General features: G+C 45.7%; 1 protein-coding gene across 1 annotated transcript in view; it reads right to left on the minus strand.

Moving 5' to 3' along the window:
* Positions 1-20,988, minus strand: part of kremen1 (kringle containing transmembrane protein 1) — a 190,948-nt gene that overhangs the window by 93,391 nt on the left and 76,569 nt on the right. The window lies entirely within an intron of this gene.

Below are 20,988 nucleotides of genomic sequence, written 5' to 3' on the forward strand. Positions count from 1 at the left end.
GGGTGCAAGTGTGGAGAGGTCAGTATGTGAGGTGAGTGGAAAGTGATAGAAAATGTTCACTTACCTTTGTTTCTTCCTGCAGGCTTCAGCAGTTGGGGATGTGAAGAGTCTCGCATCTCACCGGCAGAGATGGCTGATGGCTGCTGCATTCTCCAATGCAACAACCATCTAATTTCAGCTCACAAAAGAGGTTTGATGAGTCTTGAATACAAGGACTCATCAAACAACAGAGAATCTCAGTGTTTGACAGCTTCACAGAGCTTTCAAACACCGACAATTCATCTCTCAAAAATTTTTGACAGATGAAGGCCTAGAAATTCGGTGGGCTGCGCCACCAGTTAGCACCCAAAGAGGGCACTTAGTGGGTTTAGCGCCACTGGCCACGCCTCCCGCGAAATTCAGCGGGGCGCTAATGACAGCATTAGCCGGTAGCGCTGCGCCGCCACCGATGACGTCATCGGTGTGCGCAGCGCTCCGCTACCGCCCTGATCGCCAAATTTGGTAGCGCCCCCCGCTGTAACGCCGGTCGCAATTTGCGACCGGTTCAGGGGGGCCTACCTGCGGCAGTAGAGGCACTGAGGTGCGGGGCGGCCATTTTTTTTGCTGGCCACCTGCCAGCACCTCCTCGCGCAGCCGTCCCCGGCCTCCTGAGCACCCCTCCCCCCCCACATTGTGCCGGCTGCCTCCCAAGAGCCCGGCACTTCTCCTTGGTGCCGGGCTCTTTTGCCGGCACTCGCGATCTCAGATCGCGCTGCAGCAGGCCCCCCCCCCCTTTAAGAAGGGGAGGAAGGCCTGCAGTACTGCAGCGCGCGCGCTGTGGCACGTTGCGCTGCGATTTTCAGTTGCAGCGCCCCAAGACGGTTGCGGGGCGCCTCGAGTAGCGCCGCACTTCCGTTTGGGGCGCTCAAACTGAATTTCCAGCGGGTGCTCACGACTCCTTCCGGGGCGGTACTTCCGGCGCCCTGGCGAGACTGGCGCCCCAAATGGGGCGCCACCGAATTTCTAGGCCGAAACGTCATATGCTGCATTCTCTGTAACCGGCTTCCCCTTAATTGGCCTGCTAAGCCTCCAATGTGCCCCCATTGACAAAATCGCCCCCTAGGCAGACACCCCAGTGCAGTGCTGAGGGAGTGCTGCACTGTCGGAGGTGCCGGCCTTCAGATGTGACATTAAACCGAGGCCCCATCTGCTCTCTCGGTGGACATAAAAGATCCCATGGCACTATTTTGAAGAAGAGCAGGGGAGTTTTCCACAGTGTCCTGGCCAATAGTTATCCCTCAACCATCATCAGTAAAACAGATTAACTGGTCATTATCAGGTTGCTGTTTGTGGGAGCTTGCTGTGAGCAAATTGGCTGCCGCGTTTCTTACATTACAAGAGTGACTAAACTTCAAAGGTACTTTGTTGGCTGCAAAGTGCTTTGGGACGTCCTGAGGTCATAAAAGATGCTATATAAATGCAAGTCTTTCTTTCTGTCACGTGTGAGGCAGGCTAATCCACCATTACAGCTCAATCCTATTCCCACCCTGCGTTCATACATGCAAAGCTATCTGGCAGGGGTCACTTCATTGTGATGAGGAGAAGGAACCCTGGAGCTGGTTTTCTCCTCTTTAGCCCAAGGGTGACTGTTAAGTCTGTGTGTTCTAGTTGTAATTAATAACACACAGACTACAAGATTAAAGTTCAACAGGTCTTTACTGGTTGGAGGTCAGGACTATACTAAATACAATCTTACTACACAGTGCTTATATACCGGTGGTCACCACCGGTATTACGTATACAGCAGCCAGAGAAAGTAGTACATCTCTTAAGGTGGAACAGGCTTAAGTTCTCTTAAGGTGGAACAGGTTACATACACCACAATCCTCCCTTTTTAGCTTAATAGTCATATCCCCATTTAACATAACATCATAACATATATACATATATAACTTCAGGTATAAACAGTTCAAAGGTTCAGTCTCTCAGGAGGCCTTCTGATTCGGTCTGGATAATGCCTTTCAGTGGTCTCTGATTCTTGTTGCTGAGGTGACTCTTCTTGTTGGTTTCCTATGTATTGGACGTCATCATCAGGTACAGTCCCTGCCGAGGTAGATGCTTCAGGTTCATTAACGTCTTCCACAGTTGTCTCTGTCGCAACCATGGGTTCGACCCTTGCTCTTGATTCTACCAGTTGATCCGCATGACGCCTTATCGCATTGTTACCAATATCTACTGTGTACATCAGAGGTCCTTGTCTGGCCCGAATTGTTCCGGACTGCCATTTTTCGTTTCCATAGCCCCTTGCCAACACTGGTTGTCCTACTTCGAAACTTCGAGTGGACTTGTTACTAATATGCCGGAACTGTTTGTTTTCCACTTCCCTCCGCACATTTGGTTTTAACAAGTCCAACCTGGACCGCAACCTCCTGTTATAAAACATCATGGCAGGACTTTGGTTAGTCACTGCATGAGCGGCGTTTCGATACGCCATTAGGAAATTGTCCACCTTGTGCTGTAGCGGAATCTGATCATCGTTCATGGCCTTTATTGCCTTTTTGAATGTTTGGACAAATCTCTCGGCCAACCCGTTTGTCGCCGGATGATATGGGGCAGAGGTATAATGTTTCACCCCATTCTTCTTTAAGAATTTTTGGAATTCTTCCGACACGAACTGTGGTCCGTTGTCCGAACAGATCTGTTCTGGCAATCCGTTCCTTGCGAATATTGTTCTTAACACCGCAATTGTCTTTTCTGAAGTAGTGGTATTCATCTTGATCACTTCTGGCCATTTGGAATGTGCGTCCACCGCAATTAGGAACATGGAGTCCATGAATGGACCAGCAAAGTCAATATGTATGCGTTGCCATGGGGCTGAAGGCCATTCCCATGGGTGTAGTGGAGCGATCGGAGGTGCATTTTGCACTTTTTGGCACCCAGCGCAGCTTTTCGTCAACTCCTCTATCTGTTGGTCAATACCCGGCCACCATACATAAGCCCTAGCAAGACTTTTCATCTTAACTCCTCCCAGATGACCTTCATGCAGTTCTTTTAGAACTCTTTCCCTTAACTTGGGAGGAATAATCACTCTTGTCCCGTACATCAAAGTACCATGGCAGACGGACAGCTGGTCTCGCCTTGCCGAGAATGCCGGTAACAGAGGATCACCACGTGTTGGCCATCCTTTCACTGTCACCTCATTGACTCTGGACAGTGTCGGGTCGTTCCTGGTTTCTCTTTCAATACTTGCATTGGTGACTGGTAAACACTCGATGATGGTCGAATGGAATAACTCAACAGGGTCAACTTTCGTCGTTTCTTCTTCTTCAGGTAGTGGCAGGCGCGACAGCCCATCAGCATTGCCATGCTGCTTCGTACCTTTGAATTCTATTTGATATTGATGTGCCCCTAGGAAAAGGGACCATCTCTGGAGACGCTGTGCTGTCATCACTGAAACACCCTTCTTAGGGTTAAAAATGGATACCAACGGCTGATGGTCTGTCAGAAGTGTGAATTTTTGGCCCTGCAGGTAATGATTAAACTTCTTCACTCCCCATACAAGGCTGAGAGCCTCCCTATCGATCTGCGCATAGTTGCGCTCAGCGGAGGTCAATGATCTGGATGCAAACGCGACTGGCCTTTCCGTGCCATTTGGCAACTTGTATGAGAGTACTGCCCCAATACCATATGGAGAAGCATCACAAGCCAACCGAATAGGCAGTGTCGGGTTGAAGTGAGCCAACACTTCCTCTGAGGTGATCAATTCTTTGCTTTTGCGAAATGCCTTCTTACAGTTTTCGATCCATTCCCATGGTACCCCCTTCTGTAAAAGAGCGTTTAGCGGGTGCAGTACCGTGGATAGATTTGGTAGAAATTTATGGTAATAGTTAATCAATCCTAGAAACGACCTCAACTGAGCGACATTATCCGGAGCGGGAGCCTTTACAACTGCCTCTATCTTGTCAGGAGACTTATGAAGCCTCTCCCGGTCAATGACATGACCACAGTACGAGATCCGCTTCTGGAAGAACTCACATTTCTGCCGATTAACTCTAAGTCCATACTCTTTAAGTCTGTTGAGCACCAGTTCCAAGTTTGCAAGGTGTTCTTCATCACCATCACCTGTAATCAGAATATCGTCCAGGTAACATTGTGTGCCTGGAATTCCCTGTAATACCTGCTCCATGGCCCTCTGCCAAATTGCTGGAGCCGATGCCACTCCAAAAACCAGCCTATTGTACCGGTACAAACCTCGATGCGTGTTGATCGTGAGGTATTGGCGTGACTCTTCTTCAACCTCCATCTGCAAGTACGCCTGCGCCAGGTCTATCTTGGTGAAGTGTTTCCCGCCAGACAATGAAGCAAAAATATCCTCAATCCGTGGAAGCGGATACTGCACCGTGTGAAGCACCGGATTAACGGTGATTTTGAAATCTCCACAGATGCGAACCTTCCCTGGTTCTCCTGGCTTGTTGCTCGAAGGACGTTTCATAACAGGAACAATGGGCGTAGCCCACTCACTCCAATCTACCTTAGACAGTACACCTGAATGTTCTAGCGCTTCCAGTTCCGCTTCTACAGTAGGTCGTATTGCATAGGGTACCGGTCTGGCTTTAAAAAATTTTGGTTGTGCATGTTCATCAATCTTGATGTTTGCCGTAATTCCTCTCAGTGTTCCCAGTCCCTGCTGGAACACCTCTTTAGCATCATCCAATATTCTGGACAATCGTTTAGGTTTGACATCTGTTTCCCCGGAATCTACCGTTAGTGCCTTCAAGGAGTGCCAGTCCATATTCATTTTCCTAATCCACTCCCGTCCCAGTAGTGGTGGACCTCCTTCAGGTAGCACATATAAGTCCATTACTTGGCTTTCTTCGCCCTTGTGGACCACTTTTACCTCTATCTTTCCGATGGGGTACACTCTTTGCCCCGTGTATGTTTTCAATATAATCTCCGTATCCCGTAGGGGAATATGTTGGAATAACCTTTTGTAATCTTTCTTATTCATGACCGTCAATGCCGATCCAGTGTCCAATTCCATCTTTACTTGGACTCCTGCTATCTGAAGGGTGACCCAAATTGTCTGGAGATCTGCATCCTTACCAACGTTGTGTACTCTTAAGCTACCCAGTTCATTACTGCTAGCGTCTGAATCTGACTTCTGTTCGGTCGAACTGTTCTTTGTCACCTTGTGTACCTTTATGTATTTTCCTTGCGGTGACTTTTTGTTGCTGGTCTTCTTTCCTGACCGGCATACTTTAGCTATGTGGCCAAGCCTGCCACACGTTCTGCATTCTTGGTTTTTAAACCAACACTGGTTCTGATCGTGCGTTGTCTTTCCGCAACGATAACATTTTACAGTACTCAAACCCAATTTATTTGTACTGAATTCCGGTGACCGTAGCTGCATTACTGCCGTGCCTCTCGCTGCGGCTTCATGTGCTGCTGCCATAATGACCGCTTTCTCAAGCGTCAGCTCATTCTCCTCGAGCAATCGCTTTTGTGTATCTTCTTTTAATAAACCACACACAAATTTATCTCGTAGCGCCTCTGTCAGTCTCGTTCCAAACTGACAGTACTTTGCTAGCTTACGCAATTCCATTAAATATTCAGCATTGCTTTCATCCTTCAGCTGCCCTCTGCTGTAAAATTTAAATCGTTCCGCTAGCATCAGCGGCGTGGGGTTTAGGTGATTTTTCAGGACAGTAACAATCTCCTTGAACGTCTTATCCGCCGGTTCATCTGGTGATAAAAGGTGTTTCAATTGCCCGTATGTCTTCGCACCCATTAAGTTTAATAATGTTAGTGCTTTCTCTTCATCAGGGATTTTATTTGCTTTACAATAATTTTGTATGCGTTCTACATACATAGCCCAATCTTCGATGTCGCTATCAAAGGTATTAATGTTCCCATGTTTAGGCATCGTTGCAATTTAATTTATTTTTATTTTTATCCAAGATGGCGGCTTCCGCGCTCTTGTCTTCGTCCTCCGCCTACAAAATGGCGGTTTTCCCGCGCTTGGCGATCTTTACCCGTCCCCCGACGCTGTCTCCGCTTCACCGCGGCTCTCGCTCCTTCAGTTGCCCCCAGACGCTGCGCCTTTTTAGCCCGAATGCGGCCCGGCCCTTATCACCAGCCGCGATCGATGTCCCCGCGCTGCGCCTTTCGGCCCGAATGCGGCCCGGCCCTTATCTCCGGTCGCGATCGATCTCACTGCCCTTATTCCTCCGTCTTCCCTCCCCGTCTGTACAGCCAACGCGGCCGACTTTCTGGTCGCGTCGCTGCCCGGCTTACCCACTACCGAGGTAGAAAGAAGATAGCTGACAGCCGCTGATGGAGGCTTCGAGTTCAGGATGTCTTCTGCACTCTGGTTTCTCGATGTCTGCCGCGTGACGTGTCTTCCAGCAGGGTGATGAGGGTGGAAGCCTCTCTTCGACGTCCGTTCTGTGGACGAAGCCGCCGTGGATATAACTGCCGCAGGGTAAGAATCTGACTCGTCGCCACTGTTAAGTCTGTGTGTTCTAGTTGTAATTAATAACACACAGACTACAAGATTTAAGTTCAACAGGTCTTTACTGGTTGGAGGTCAGGACTATACTAAATACAATCTTACTACACAGTGCTTATATACCGGTGGTCACCACCGGTATTACGTATACAGCAGCCAGAGAAAGTAGTACATCTCTTAAGGCGGAACAGGCTTAAGTTCTCTTAAGGTGGAACAGGTTACATACAGCACAGTGACCCCAACTGCTGCTACAGCTAAGGTCAGCTGACTCAACACAGACTAGGGATCAGAGCTGGGCCTACCTGTCTGTGCGGGCTAGTTCTGCACTATGTAGTGCATTTACCCACTGAGGTACCAGGGAAAGCACAGATGAATTAAACTTTGATTGTGAGCGCACATGTGAACAAAACAGTCACAGAAACATTTACAAAACCCCACTCTTTATGGTTTCTTACTTCAGACAGCACACCCCTTTGCTCGAACGGCACGGTAAGTAAACAACACACAATTTGACCCGCTCCGCACTCAGTAAGACAGAGACAGACGGAAAGCACATTTTAATTAAAGTTCCAAAAAATTCTATGGCTTGTGCAGTGAGTTTAATTCCCAATTAGCAACAGCGCAGCATTTCGGCAGCACATCAGTGGGAAGGAAGTGGGAATGATGCATACCCAGCATCGCTGTGCTGTAACAGATACTCATCAGAGACTGGTAAAAATCCACTGACCCCAGAGCTAAGAGTGGATGTGCTGAAAGAGAACAGAGAGGGTATGGAAGAGATTCACTAAGATGATATCAGAGATAAGAGCATCCGTTCTGAAGAGAGACTAGAAAAGCTTGGCTTGCATTCCCTTGAGTACAGAAGATTGAGAGGTGATCTGATCGAGGGGTTTAAAATGTTAAAAGGATTAGATAGTAGATACAGAGAAAGGATTTCCTCTGGTGGGGGAATCAAGAACAAGGGGACACAGTCTTAAAATCAGAGCCAGGATGTTCAGGAGTGAAATCAGGAAGCTCTTTTTCATACAAAGGTAGTGGAAATTTGGAACTCTCTCCCCAAAAGGCTGTGGATGTTGGGACAATTGTAGCTTCCAAGACTGAGATAGATAATTTAGTGTTAGGTAACAGTATGGGATATGGAGGAAAGGCAGGTAAACGGGGTTGAGGTGCAGATCAGCCATGATATAATTAAATGGCGGAGCAGGCTCGAGGGGCTGAATAGTCTCCTCTTGGTCCTAATGGTCCTAAAGTGAAGCTCTATTCATCAGAACGAAGAAGATTAAGAGGAGAGCTGATAGAGGTATTCGAAATTTACTAGCAGTTTTGATAAGGTGAATTGGGTACAAACTATTTCTACTAGTCGGTGTAACTAGAGAACATAAGTGTAAAATGATCACTAAAAGAACAAAGGGCACGGTTAGGAGTTTTTAAATGCAAAGGGTTGTTAGAAAGAATGAGCTTTCATTTATACAGCAACATTTACAACCACAGGTCGTCCTAAAGCACTTCCCAGCCAATGAAGTACTTTTGAAGTGCAGTCATTGTTTTTACCTAGATAAATGCAGCAGCTAATTTGAGCACAGCGAGGTCCCATAAACAGCAATGTGATAACTGACTAATTAAACTTTTTTTTATTGATGTTGGGTAAAGGATCAATGTTGGCCAGAACACTGGGAGACTGGTGTGGGAGAAATGGGTTTTGCTTCCTGGGACACTGGCACCAGTACTGGGGCAGGAGGGAGCTGTTCCGTTGGGACGGGCTTCACTTGGCCAGTGCTGGGACTAGAGTCCTGGCGGATCATATAACTAAGGCTGTAGAGAGGGCTTTAAACTAACTAGTGGGGGGGGAGGTTCCTAGAGAGCAAATAATAAAAATGACAACAGAGAAGGTCATAGACTTAGGTAGCAGTGGGGAAATTAAAAACCAGAGCGTGTCAGGAAGGGGCAGAAGGTATGGAGTAAAAGGTAAAGTAATAAAAAGGGCAAAAGCAGGAACTAAGTGTCACAAAACATCTTTGAAAGTTCTCTATCTGAATGCACGTAGCATTCGTAACAAAATAGACGAGTTAATGGCATAAATAACTACATATGGGTATGATCTTGTGGCCATTACAGAAACATGGCTGCAGGGTGACAATGCCTGGGAATTAAACATACCAGGTTATTTAACGATCAGGAAGGACAGGCAGGAAGGAAGGGGAGGTGTGGTAGCTATGTTAATAAAGGAAGGAATCACTGTAATACAGAGAAATGATATTGGGTCAAAAGATCAGGATAATGAAACAGTTTGGGTGGAGGTAAGGAATAATAAGGGGAAAAAAAACACTAGTGGGCGTAGTCTATAGGCCTCCGAACAGTGGCAACTCTGTTGGATGGAGTATCAATCAGGAAATAGTTGAGGCTTGTAATAAGGGAACATCTATAGTTATGGGGGATTTTAACTATCATATTAATTGGACAAATCAAATTGGGCAGGGCTGCCTTGAGGATGAGTTCATTGAGTGTATTAGGGATGGGTTTCCTGAGCAGTATGTAACTGAACCGACCAGGGGGCAAGCAACCTTAGATCTGGTCCTGTGTAACGAGACAGGATTAATTAAAAATGTCCTAGTAAAGGATCCCCTTGGAATGAGTAACCATAACATAGTTGAATTCCATATTCAATTAGAGGGTGAGAAGGTTGGATCACAAACAAGCATGCTAAGCTTGAATAAAGGAGACTATGAAGGTATGAGAGTGGAATTGAGTAGAGTGGATTGTGAAAATAGATTACAGGGTAAGACGATACATGATCAGTGGTGTACATTTAAGGAGTTATTTTACAACTTCCAAAAAAAATATATTCCACTGAGAAGAAAAGGGTGTAAAAGAAAAGACAGCCATCCGTGGCTAAGTAAAGAAATTAAGGATAGTATTCGACTAAAAACAAGGGCATATAAGGTAGCCAAATCTAGTGGGAGGATAGAGGATTGGGAAAACTTTAAAAGACAGCAAAAAATAACAAAAAGATTGATTAAGAAAGGGAAGATAGATTATGAAAGTAAATTAGCAAAAAATATAAAAACAGATAGTAAGAGTTTTTATAGTTATATAAAAAGAAAAAGGGTGGCTAAAGTAAATGTTGGTCCCTTAGAGGATGAGACCGGGAAATTAATGGTGGGAAATATGGAGATGGCAAAAACACTGAATGAATATTTTACATCAGTCTTTACAGTAGAATTCACTAAGAATATCCCAACACTGGACAAACAGGGGGCTAAAGGGGGGGGAGGAGCTAAACATGATCAAAATCACTAAGGAAGTGGTACTCGGTAAAATAATGGGACTCAAGGCGGATAAATCACCTGGACCTGATGGCTTACATCCTAGGGTCTTGAGGGAAGTGGCAGTAGGGATTGTGGATGCATTGGTAATAATTTTCCAATACTCCCTGGACTCGGCAAAGGTCCCGGCAGACTGGAAAACTGCTAATGTTACACCCTTATTTAAAAAGGGCAGTAGACAGAAGGCTGGAAACTATAGACCGGTTAGCCTAACATCTGTGGTAGGTAAAATTTTGGAGTCCATTATTAAGGAGACAGTAACAGGACATTTGGATAATCATAATTTAATAGGACAAAGTCAGCATGGTTTTATGAAGGGGAAGTCATGTTTGACAAATTTGCTGGAGTTCTTTGAGGAAGTAACATATAGGGTGGATAAAGGGGAACCAGTGGACGTAGTGTATTTAGACTTCCAAAAGGCATTTGACAAGGTGCCACACAAAAGATTATTGCTTAAGATAAAAAATCACAGGATTGGGGGTAATATTCTGGCATGGATAGAGGATTGGCTATCTAACAGAAGGCAGAGAGTTGGGATAAATGGTTCATTCTCAGACTGGCAATCAGTAACTAGTGGTGTTCCGCAGGGGTCAGTGCTGGGTCCCCAACTCTTTACAATCTATATTAACGATTTGGAGGGGGGGACCGAGTGTAACATATCAAAGTTTGCAGATGATACTAAGATGGGAGGGAAAGTAGTGAGTGAGGAGGACATAAAAAACCTGCAAGGGGACATAGACAGGCTAAGTAAGTGGGCAGAGATTTGGCAGATGGAATACAATACAGGTAGACTATCCTTTATCCGAAAACCTCGGGACCAGCCGAGTTTCGGATAAAGGAGAATTTCGGATTTCGGAAGGTGGGTCGGCGGGGGTCTGCGGGGGGGTCGTGCGCACGACTTACGCTGACGCTCAGCGTAAGTCAGTCGGGGCCGACGGGGTACGCGGGGGGGTCAGCGGTTGTCGGGGCTGGCGGGGTCGGCGGTTGTCGGGGCCGGCGGGGTCCGCGGGGGGGTCGGCGGTTGTCGGGGCTGGCGGGGTCGGCGGTTGTCGGGGCCGGCGGGGTCCGCGGGGGGGTCGGCGGTTGTCGGGGCTGGCGGGGTCGGCGGTTGTCGGGGCTGGCGGGGTCGGCGGTTGTCGGGGCTGGCGGGGTCGGCGGTTGTCGGGGCCGGCGGGGTCCGCGGTGGGGTCGGCGGGGGGTCGTGCGCACGACTTACCCTTTATCCGGACTTCCGCAACTGGAACCCTCTAAAAACCGAAGGTTTTTTCGTTCAGCGTAAGTCGTACGCACGACTTACGCTGAACGAAAAAACCTTCGGTTTTTAGAGGGTTTCGGTTTTCGGAAGTCCGGATAAAGGGTAGTCTACCTGTACTGGAAAGTGTGAGGTTATGCACTTTGGCAGGAAAAATCGTAGAGCAAGTTATTATCTTAATGGCAAGAAACTGGAAAGTACTGAAGTACAAAGGGATCTGGGGGTCCTGGTGCACGAAACTCAAAAGGTTAGTATGCAGGTGCAGCAAGTGATTAAGAAGGCCAATGGAATGTTGGCTTTCATTGCTAGGGGGATAGAATATAAAAATAGGGAGGTATTGCTTCAGTTGTACAAGGTATTGGTGAGACCGCACCTGGAATACTGCGTACAGTTTTGGTGTCCATACTTAAGAAAGGACATACTTGCTCTCGAGTCAGTACAAAGAAGGTTCACTCGGTTAATCCCGGGGATGAGGGGATGGACATATGAGGAGAGGTTGAGTAGATTGGGACTCTACTCATTGGAGTTCATAAGAATGAGAGGCGATCTTATTGAAACATATAAGATTGTGAAGGGGTTGGATCGGGTGGATGCGGGGAAGATGTTCCCGATGATGGGTGAAACTAGGACTAGGGGGCATAGTCTTAGAATAAGGGGCTGCTCTTTCAAAACTGAGATGAGGAGGAACTACTTCACTCAGAGGGTGGTAGGTCCATGGAATATGCTGCCCCAAAAAGCTGTAGAAGCTACATCGTTACATACATTTAAAACAGAAATAGACAGTTTCCTAGAAGTAAAGGGAATTAAGGGTTACGGGGAGCGGGCAGGAATTTGGACATGAGTCTAGGTTTGGATCGGTCATGGCCCTGTGGGTAGCGGAGCGGGCCCAGCGGCTGTGTAGCCTGATCCTGCTCCTATTTCGTGTGTCTAATTCTGTTAGATTCAGGAGATGGTTCTGTGATAGTGGATTGGTGGTTAGGATCAGATCAGCCATGATCTTAGTGAATGGCGGAGCAGGCTCGACGGGCCGATTGGCCTACTCCTGCTCCTATTTCTTATGTTCTTATGGTCTCCCCTGCTCTTCTTTGGATAGTGCCATGGGATCTTTTATGTCCACTTGACAGGGCAAACAGGGCTTTAGTTTAAAGTTTCATTTAAAAGATGAGAAAGTTAGCATATAGAAGCCTGATTTTAACGTGGGGCAGAAATCAGGGGTTTCGGGTGGAGGAAATGTTTGGCCTCCCGGAGTGTGAGGCCCAGGAGACTTTAACACCTGGGCATTCCCGACACTGACTCCCCTCCAAAGCCAGTGGGAATGACATCATCACCGGTGGGGGGCATCCTGGAGGTCAGGCTGCTGCCGAAGAACCATGGCAAGGTAAGTAAGGGATGGGAGGAGGATTGGGAAAATCCACAATCCCAAGGCAATCCTGTTCCTCCTGGCCCACAAGGAACCTTTAAAAAAATGTAAACTTACCTGGGCTTCCTGTGGCCAGGGTCCTTTCTTTCACTGGCGGGTTTGAAACCGTGAGGCCCTTATTCGGGCCCACAGTTAAAATGGTTTTACACATCCTGATGATGTAATCGGGATGTGAGTTTGCCATTTAAATTAGGCCCCGCTCTTCTGAGGTGGGCGTCCTTCCTGATTTCCAGCTGGTTAAAATGGTGGGGGGCTAGGATATGGCACAAACCCGCCGCTTCTCCGCTATCTTAATCCCACCTGCCTACACCGTTCCCACCGGGTGGGGTGGGGGGGGGGGTGGGTGGGGGAGTTAAAATTCCCTGAGAATGTCTTACCAGAAACAGTGGTGGAAACAGAATCTTTAATAGCTTTTAGAGAAATGACAATATTTGAAAAGAAACATTTGAAAGGGTATGGGAAATGGATAGGGGAATGGGATTAAGTGAGTAGTTCCTTCAGTGTGTCGGCACAGGTATCCTGGGTCAAATCGTCTCCTATGGTGGATGCCCAAATACCAGGGAGACACAAATTAAAAAGTAGGAAGTTACGAGTAGGAAGTCAAATTGAAACTTTTTTCACCCTAAGGATGGCAGATTTGTGGAATAAGGAGTATATTTTCCAGTTGGCAAAGTGCAAATCCAAATGCTAAATATCCTGTCTAAAAATAGAGCTCAGAGGAATGTGGTACAAACCTGTTAGGTATTCATATCAGAGCTTCACCAATCGGAAAATATATCCAATACCAGGGAAGTAGACAGTGTAGCTGGGCACAAGAGGTACTTAGACATTTCTGGGGGCGGGGGGAGAAGGATTGCAGGATATGGAGAGAAGGTGTGTGGTTTGAGGTTGATCTATCAAAAAGGAATGGCCTTTTTGGGTCTATTGGCCTTTTTGCTTAATAATTCTTATGTTCTTCTGAGTTTTAGCAGCTTTGAAGGACTGACTTTGAAGAGTGTCGTGCAATGGCTTTTTGCCATTTGGCTATCGTACAAGTAAAGCCCTCAGAGGCCCTCGGATCCTGACAACATCTGTATATGTAAACTCATCCATGACTTTCAAAGGGTTAAAAAAAATACAACCAGGGTTTTTAAAAAAACACAAATATTTCACTGTATTTCCTTTGGTGCATTATATCATCACCCCCCCTCTCTCTCTCGCTCTCTTCCCCCCCCTCTCTCCCTCGCTCTCTTCCCCCCCACAGTCGCTCGCTCTCTTCCCCCCCACAGTCGCTCGCTCTCTTCCCCCCCACAGTCGCTCGCTCTCTTCCCCCCCACAGTCGCTCGCTCTCTTCCCCCCCACAGTCGCTCGCTCTCTTCCCCCCCCCACAGTCGCTCGCTCTCTTCCCCCCACCCACAGTCGCTCGCTCTCTTTCCGCCCCCCCCCCCAGTCGCTCTCTCTCTCTCTTCCAACAACATGTCCTCGAAAAAGCCTCGGCACCGCCGGGCACTCCAGCTAGTCTATCTATATATATAAAGCGGTCGATCTGTCTGTCCTTCTGTCTGTCCTTCTGTCTGTCTGTCCTCGGGTGTGCATCTGTCCGGCTATGCGCTCAAAAGTTATACGGCGTACCTACGCGCGCGTTACCTCCGAAGAAAGCTTACGCGTCCGGGACGCTGGTAAGCGTATTTACTTTTCGGTCGGACGAAAATTGTTCGCGCCTTATGCAAAAAACCTTCAAAATTAAACTCATTATCTGCTAGCATTGATTGACTGACGTCAAGGTTCGACCAATCCTGTGCCGTCACGATTGACCAATCCTACAGTACGGTCCCCTGATGGTTGGCCAATCGGTGTGTGTGTGTGGGCGGGACTAATCGTTTTCATCTCGGGGATCTGGCAGCCATTGTTTCAGTGCCATGACTTCAGTTTCCAGCTCAAACTACTTTGAAAGTTAGTATCTCTTTTAAAAATAACATAAGATTTACCAAAAACGTTTTATAAGTACTTTCACTTTCATCTTTCAAGGTATTAAGTGTGTGTGTGGGCAGGACTAATCGTTTTCATCTCAGGGATCTGCCAGCCATTGTTTCACTGCTTGCAGCTCAAACTACTCTCCTTATCCAGCTTTGAAAAAGTTAGTTTCTCTTTTAAAAATAACATAAGATTTACCAAAAACGTTTTATAAGTACTTTCACTTTCATCTTTCAAGGTATTAAAAGGTAGAAATGTTGCCCGCCAGCAGATTCACAAAGGGACATAGACAGGGCCCTAAAGCCTGGGACTCGATTTAAAATGTTGCCCGGCAGCAGATTCACAAAGGGACACAGACAGGGCCCCAAAGCCTGGCACTCAATTTAAACCGCCCGCCCCAAAACAGCTCTGGCAAAGCCGGGCTCCCCCCAGCTAGTACAAACAATAAATGTGCAGTTAAAATTGGAGACAAACAAACAAAATACTTCCCACAGGGGCGTGGTGTGACGCAGGGCTCGCCCATCTCACCGACACTCTTTAATCTTCTATCTATATATATAATCTATATATATAAAGGAATCGTTCTGTCTGTCTGTCTATCTGTCTGTCCATCTGTCTGTCCTTCTGTCTGTCTGTCTGTCCTCGGGTGTGCGTCTGTCCGGCTATGCACTCGAAAGTTATACGGCGTACCTACACGCGCGTTACCTCCGAAGAAAGCTTACGCTTCCGGGACGCTGGTAAGCGTATTTACTTTTTGGTCGGACGAAAATTGTTCGCGCCTTATGCAAAAAACCTTCAAAATTAAACTCATTATCTGCTAGCATTGATTGACTGACGTCAAGGTTCGACCAATCCTGTGCCGTCACGATTGACCAATCCTACAGTACGGTCCCCTGATGGTTGGCCAATCGGTGTGTGTGTGTGTGGGTGGGACTAATCGTTTTCATCTCGGGGATCTGGCAGCCATTGTTTCAGTGCCATGACTTCAGCTTCCAGCTCAAACTACTTTGAAAGTTAGTATCTCTTTTAAAAATAACGTAAGATTTACCAAAAACGTTTTATAAGTACTTTCACTTTCATCTTTCAAGGTATTAAGTGTTTGTGTGGGCGGGACTAATCGTTTTCATCTCAGGGATCTGCCAGCCATTGTTTCACTGCTTGCAGCTCAAACTACTCTCCTTATCCAGCTTTGAAAAAGTTAGTTTCTCTTTTAAAAATAACATAAGATTTACCAAAAACGTTTTATAAGTACTTTCACTTTCATGGTATTAAAAGGTAGAAATGTTGCCCGGCAGCAGATTGAGAGAGGGACACAGACAGGGCCCAAAAGCCTGGGACTCGATTTAAAATGTTGCCCGGCAGCAGATTCACAGAGGGACACAGAGAGGCCCCAAAGCCTGGCACTCGATTTAAACCGCCCAGCCCAAAACAGCCCTGGCAAAGCCGGGCTCCCCCAGCTAGTTATATTATAAAGCAGCATTTGACCTAAGTGATTTATATTCCATTAGATGCAGACACTTACCTAGTTGTCTATTCTCATTAAAATATCACCATAAAATTAAGGCATGTTTCCCATCCTATGTGATTTTCAAGGGTTGGGTATTTTTCAAATGATTTCTTGTCTTTTTATACTGATTGAGAAAGATCTGACGGGGAAATTCAAATTACTTCAGTCTCATGGGTACAATTAGCTACCAAAGGGCTCAATAATCAGACTTAATTTTTTTTCTTAGTTTTAGTTAATAAAATGTGTCCCATCCAAAAAAACATAAGTTTCAAATGGTGAGTGTACGGACAAAAAGAGATGAGTGAGACCCTCTCAACACTTAATAGCCAGAGCCTTGACTTTGAAATTATTTGGAGTGAGTCATGAGCATCTTTCGTTAGTTTAACAGGTGTCGACTGTGGCTCAGTGGGTAGCACTCTTGCCTCTGGGTCAGATGGTTGTGAGTTCTAATTCCTACTCCAGAGACTTGGGCACAAAATCTAGGCTGACAACATCTGTATATGTAAACTCATCCATGACTTTCAAAGGGTTAAGAAAAATACAACCAGGGTTTTTAAAAAAACACAAATATTTTACTGTATTTCCTCCGGTGCATTATATCATCATTATTATATTATAAAGCATGCCCGATACGAGACTCCCAAAACAAGCGCTCTACTTGGAGCTCCGGCACGGCAAGAGAGCCCCAGGTGGGCAGAGGAAATGCTTCAAGGACACCCTCAAAGTCTCCTTGAAAAAGTGTAACATCCCCATCGACACCTGGGAATACCTGGCCCAAGACCGCACAAAGTGGAGGAGAAGCATCCGGGAAGGCGCCGAACACCTCGAGTCTCTTCGCCGGGAGCAAGCGGAAGCCAAGCGCAAGGAGCGCACGTCAACTCAAGCACCCCACCCAGCCGCCCCTTCAACCACCGTCTGCCCCACCTGTGACAGAGACTGTAGGTCCCGCATTGGACTCATCAGTCACCTGCGAACTCATTTTTAATGTGGAAGCAAGTCATCCTCGGTTCCGAGGGACTGCCTAAGAGAAGACTGAGGGAGTGCTGCACAGTGGGAGGTGCATCTTTCGGATGAGATGTTTAACCGAGGCCCCATCTGCCCTCTCAGGTGGGTGTAAAAGATCCCAAAGCACTATTTTGAAGAAGAGCAAGTGAGTTCTCCCCGGTGTCCTGGCCAATATTTATCTCTCAACCAACATCACTAAAACAGATTATCTGGTCATTATCAAATTGCATTGACAGCAAATTAGCAGCTGCGTTTCCGACATTACAGCAGTGACTACACTTCAAAAGTACTTCATTGGCTGTAAAGCGCTTTGTGATGTCCCGAGTTCGTGAAAGGTGTGATATCTTTCTTTTTTTAACAATTGTGTTAAAACAGTGATTTCTTTTTGTGTGTGTATATGTTAACCAGTATGCACCAGAGGAAATGAAACCCCGCTATGTGAGTGAAGTATTTGTGTTTTTTTTTAAAACCTGGTTGTATTTTTTTTAACCCTTTGAAAGTCATGGATGAGTTTACATATACAGCTGTTGTCAGGATCCGAGGGCCTCTGAGGGCTTTACTTGTACGATAGCCAACTTTCTAACTTGATGTGTCAGGAAGTGTCAGAGGTCAAGCTGGTTGAATTTATAATGCAACCAGGTCAATATTTCAAATCAGTCCTTTCGAATGGCTTAAAAATGCGCCCGTAATGCTGGTTTTCAGCTGACGAAACACCATGTTCTCCTAACTTGCTCCCACCTTCAAAATGAACAGAGAACGCCACAGGAAAGAAGAAAAACAGTAAGAGGTTTCAGATTCTTTTTTAAGTGGAAAATTGTTACAAAAATGTTTTGTATTTGAGATTAAATAAAAATCTATCAATCTCAGTTTTGACATTTTCAATGGACCCCCCGGCCTCAACAGCTTTTTGGGGGGGGAGAGTTCCAGATTTCCACTACCCTTTGTGTGAAGAAGTGCTTCCTGACACCACCCCTGAACGACCTAGCTCTAATTTTAAAGTTATACCCCCCCCTTCTTCTGGATTCCCCACCAGAGGAAATAGTTTGTCTCTATTTACCCAGTCAAATCCTATAATCATCTTAAACACCTCAATTAAACCACACTGTAACCTTCTACACCCAAGGGAATACAAGCCTAGTCATTGAAGTCCAAGGGAATATAAAAGATCGGGAGATGTAAAACGGGCTGCCGACTCACTATCACTCGTTTTACACTATCGCACAGAGTCACGGTCTGCCCCACGGTTTCTGCTATCCACACAAGATGGGCCAAACATTTTAAGTAGCCGTTTGTATTAAAATTAGTTCATATTGTTAACCTTCTCCACTGAGTGGCAAAGTGATAGATTCAGTTTGTCAGAGACATTCTAAAACCCACATCACTCCAGAGCCTTATCACATTTAACTTCGATTAAACTCTTCCATAATATCCCTAGATTGCTTTCTCTCGCAGACTGACTGATTAGATACAGTTAAATACATGCCTGCACAACACAGCAATCAATAAATACACATATTACCTGACAGGCAGCTTCACTTCAAGATTGAAACTCCAATGATTAACAGATTATAGAGTAGATTCAGCTTGCAAAGCAGCTGTTGGATTTTACTCAGCAACATCGAGCGATGCACTTATATCTGAAGCCCACTGTCTCCAATAGTAAACGTCACAGAAGCAACTCCCTCAGACATGCATTCCACTATCCAGTGAATTTGTTTTTCTAAAGGTCTTGGAGAGGGTGCAGAAGAGATTTACTAGAATGGTACCAGGCATGAGGGACTTCAGTTATGCAGAGAGACTGGAGAAACTGGGGTTGTTCTACTCAGAGCAGAGAAGGTTAAGAGGAGATTTGATAGAGGTGTTCAAAATCATGACTGGTTTTGATACAGTAAATAAGGAGAAACTATTTTTCCAGTGGCAGAAGGGTCGGTAACCAGAGGACACAGATTTAAAGAACCAGAGGAGACATGAAATATTTTTTTACACAACGAGTTATTGTGATCTGGAAAGCACTGCCTGAAAGGATGGTGGAAGCAGATTCAATAGTAACATTCAAAAGAGAATTGGATAAATACCTGAACAGCAAAAATTACAGGGCTATGGGGAAAGGGCAGAGGAGTGGGATTAATTGGATAGCTCTGCAAAAGAGGCAGCACAGGCACGACGGGCCGAATGGCCTCCTTCTGTGCTGTATCATTCGATGATTCTATAATTCTAAAGGTGTATTTTAAAGACACCCCTGAAACTTACTGGAATGATACTGAAGCTTAAAGGGTTAAATTATGAGGACAGGTTGCATAAACTTGGCTTGTATTCCCTTTAGTATAGAAAGTTGAGAAGTGATCTGAACGAGGTGTTTAAAGTGTGAAAAGGATTCGATAGGGTAGATACAGCGGAATTATTTCCTCTCGTGGGGAATCAAGAACAAGGGAGCATAATCTTAAAATAAGAGCTAGGCCAATCAGGACGGAAATCAGGAAGCACTTTTTCACACAATCGGTAGTAGAATTCTGGAACTCTCTTCCCCCAAAAGGCTGTGGGTGTGGATGTTGGGAAGATTGGAGGTTTCAATACTGAGATCGATAGCTTTTTGTTGGGTCAGGGTATCAAGGGATGTGGAGCTAAGGCGAGTAATTGGAGTTGAGGTGCAGATTAGCCAGGATATAAGTGAATGGCAGAACAGGCCTGAGGGACTGAATGGCCTACTCCTGTTCCTATGTTCCTTTACATACCAACCTGGAAGAAGTTGCCCAATGGCTTAAAAAAAAACTGACACAGCTTCAATAAAGCAGACAACTGAGAAACAGCCTTGCACATAGGCCTTAGGTCACGTGAAGACAAGGAGATAGCTGAAAGTGCAGTGGGACATGGGTTCCTCATAACTTAAGTTGCAGGTATATCCCATCACTTTTATTACAGGGTGGGGGTTGGAGAATTATATACAAAAGAGCCGTTGACACTTTCTGGAAGTGGCCGGGTTACTTAACCATCGCCCAGCATTTGGTATTGACCAGTAACATGTAGCATCACCTACCGCCATTATGGTAGCAGGCTTTAACACCTGAACTGACACCAAGGACTGTACCTCAGGACAAGTAAGTGGCTTCAGGACAAGAGGGAAGCAAACTGGTCAGGATTTTTCAAAAAAATATTTATTCTAACGTAAACAGGAGCAGTAGCTATGTGGAGAATGTTGGAGGAGGTATCTGCCCATTTTAATTTACCCTTAACCTGTTGTTAGCCAATGCATAGTTTGTATTAATATGGCAACTAAAACATACCTAATAAATCACAAAAGAATATACCAAATCTAACACCTCAGTGGTGCAGCAGCCAGTTACAGTTCATAACTGTTTTAATTCAAACTAAAGCCATTGTGACTTTTAAATAACCCAGAAGTGGGGAAGCATGAAATGGGAGTACAAGAAAGATATATAAAGAGAGAAAGGGAAAGAGAGAGACAGAGAGAGACAGACAGACAAAAGATAGAAAAATAAAGTTAAAAAATGGAGGGGCTTGCATTAATATATTATCATCATTTCTGTCAGAAGCTTCTCAAGGTGCTCCACATACCATGAATTACTTTTGAGATGCAGTGACTGTTGTTATGGAGGCAAATGTGGCAGCCATTCTGTACAAAGCAAAAACCCTTAAACAGCAATGAGATAAATGACCAGCTAATCTCTTTTTGGTGGTGTGTGGCAGCCTAGATTCTGAGCTCAAGCCCTTCTAATGATAATATAAATGAGCAAGAGCTCAAGTCCTTCTAATGATAATATAAATGAGCAAGGCCACGGACTAAATCACAATTAGTGGAATCTAATGTTGAATGTGCAGAGAAATCTCAATTCACACACATGCACAACATCTTTTTACAGGCACAGTGGAGAACAGTAACTGCCAGGAATTAATAGGACACAGCACCATGCCTGAAGCAGGGCACTGAGAGGGGGTGAAGTAACAATCCTCCTTCCTTCCTTCATTCCTTCCTTGTTGTATCGTCAGTATGGAGTAGTGGAAACATTCACAGGCTGATCGGCT

Source organism: Somniosus microcephalus, chromosome 19, assembly GCF_052327205.1.
Source record: "Somniosus microcephalus isolate GS21.2 chromosome 19, FLI_Smic_1.0, whole genome shotgun sequence".
Taxonomy (NCBI): Eukaryota; Metazoa; Chordata; class Chondrichthyes; order Squaliformes; family Somniosidae; genus Somniosus; species Somniosus microcephalus.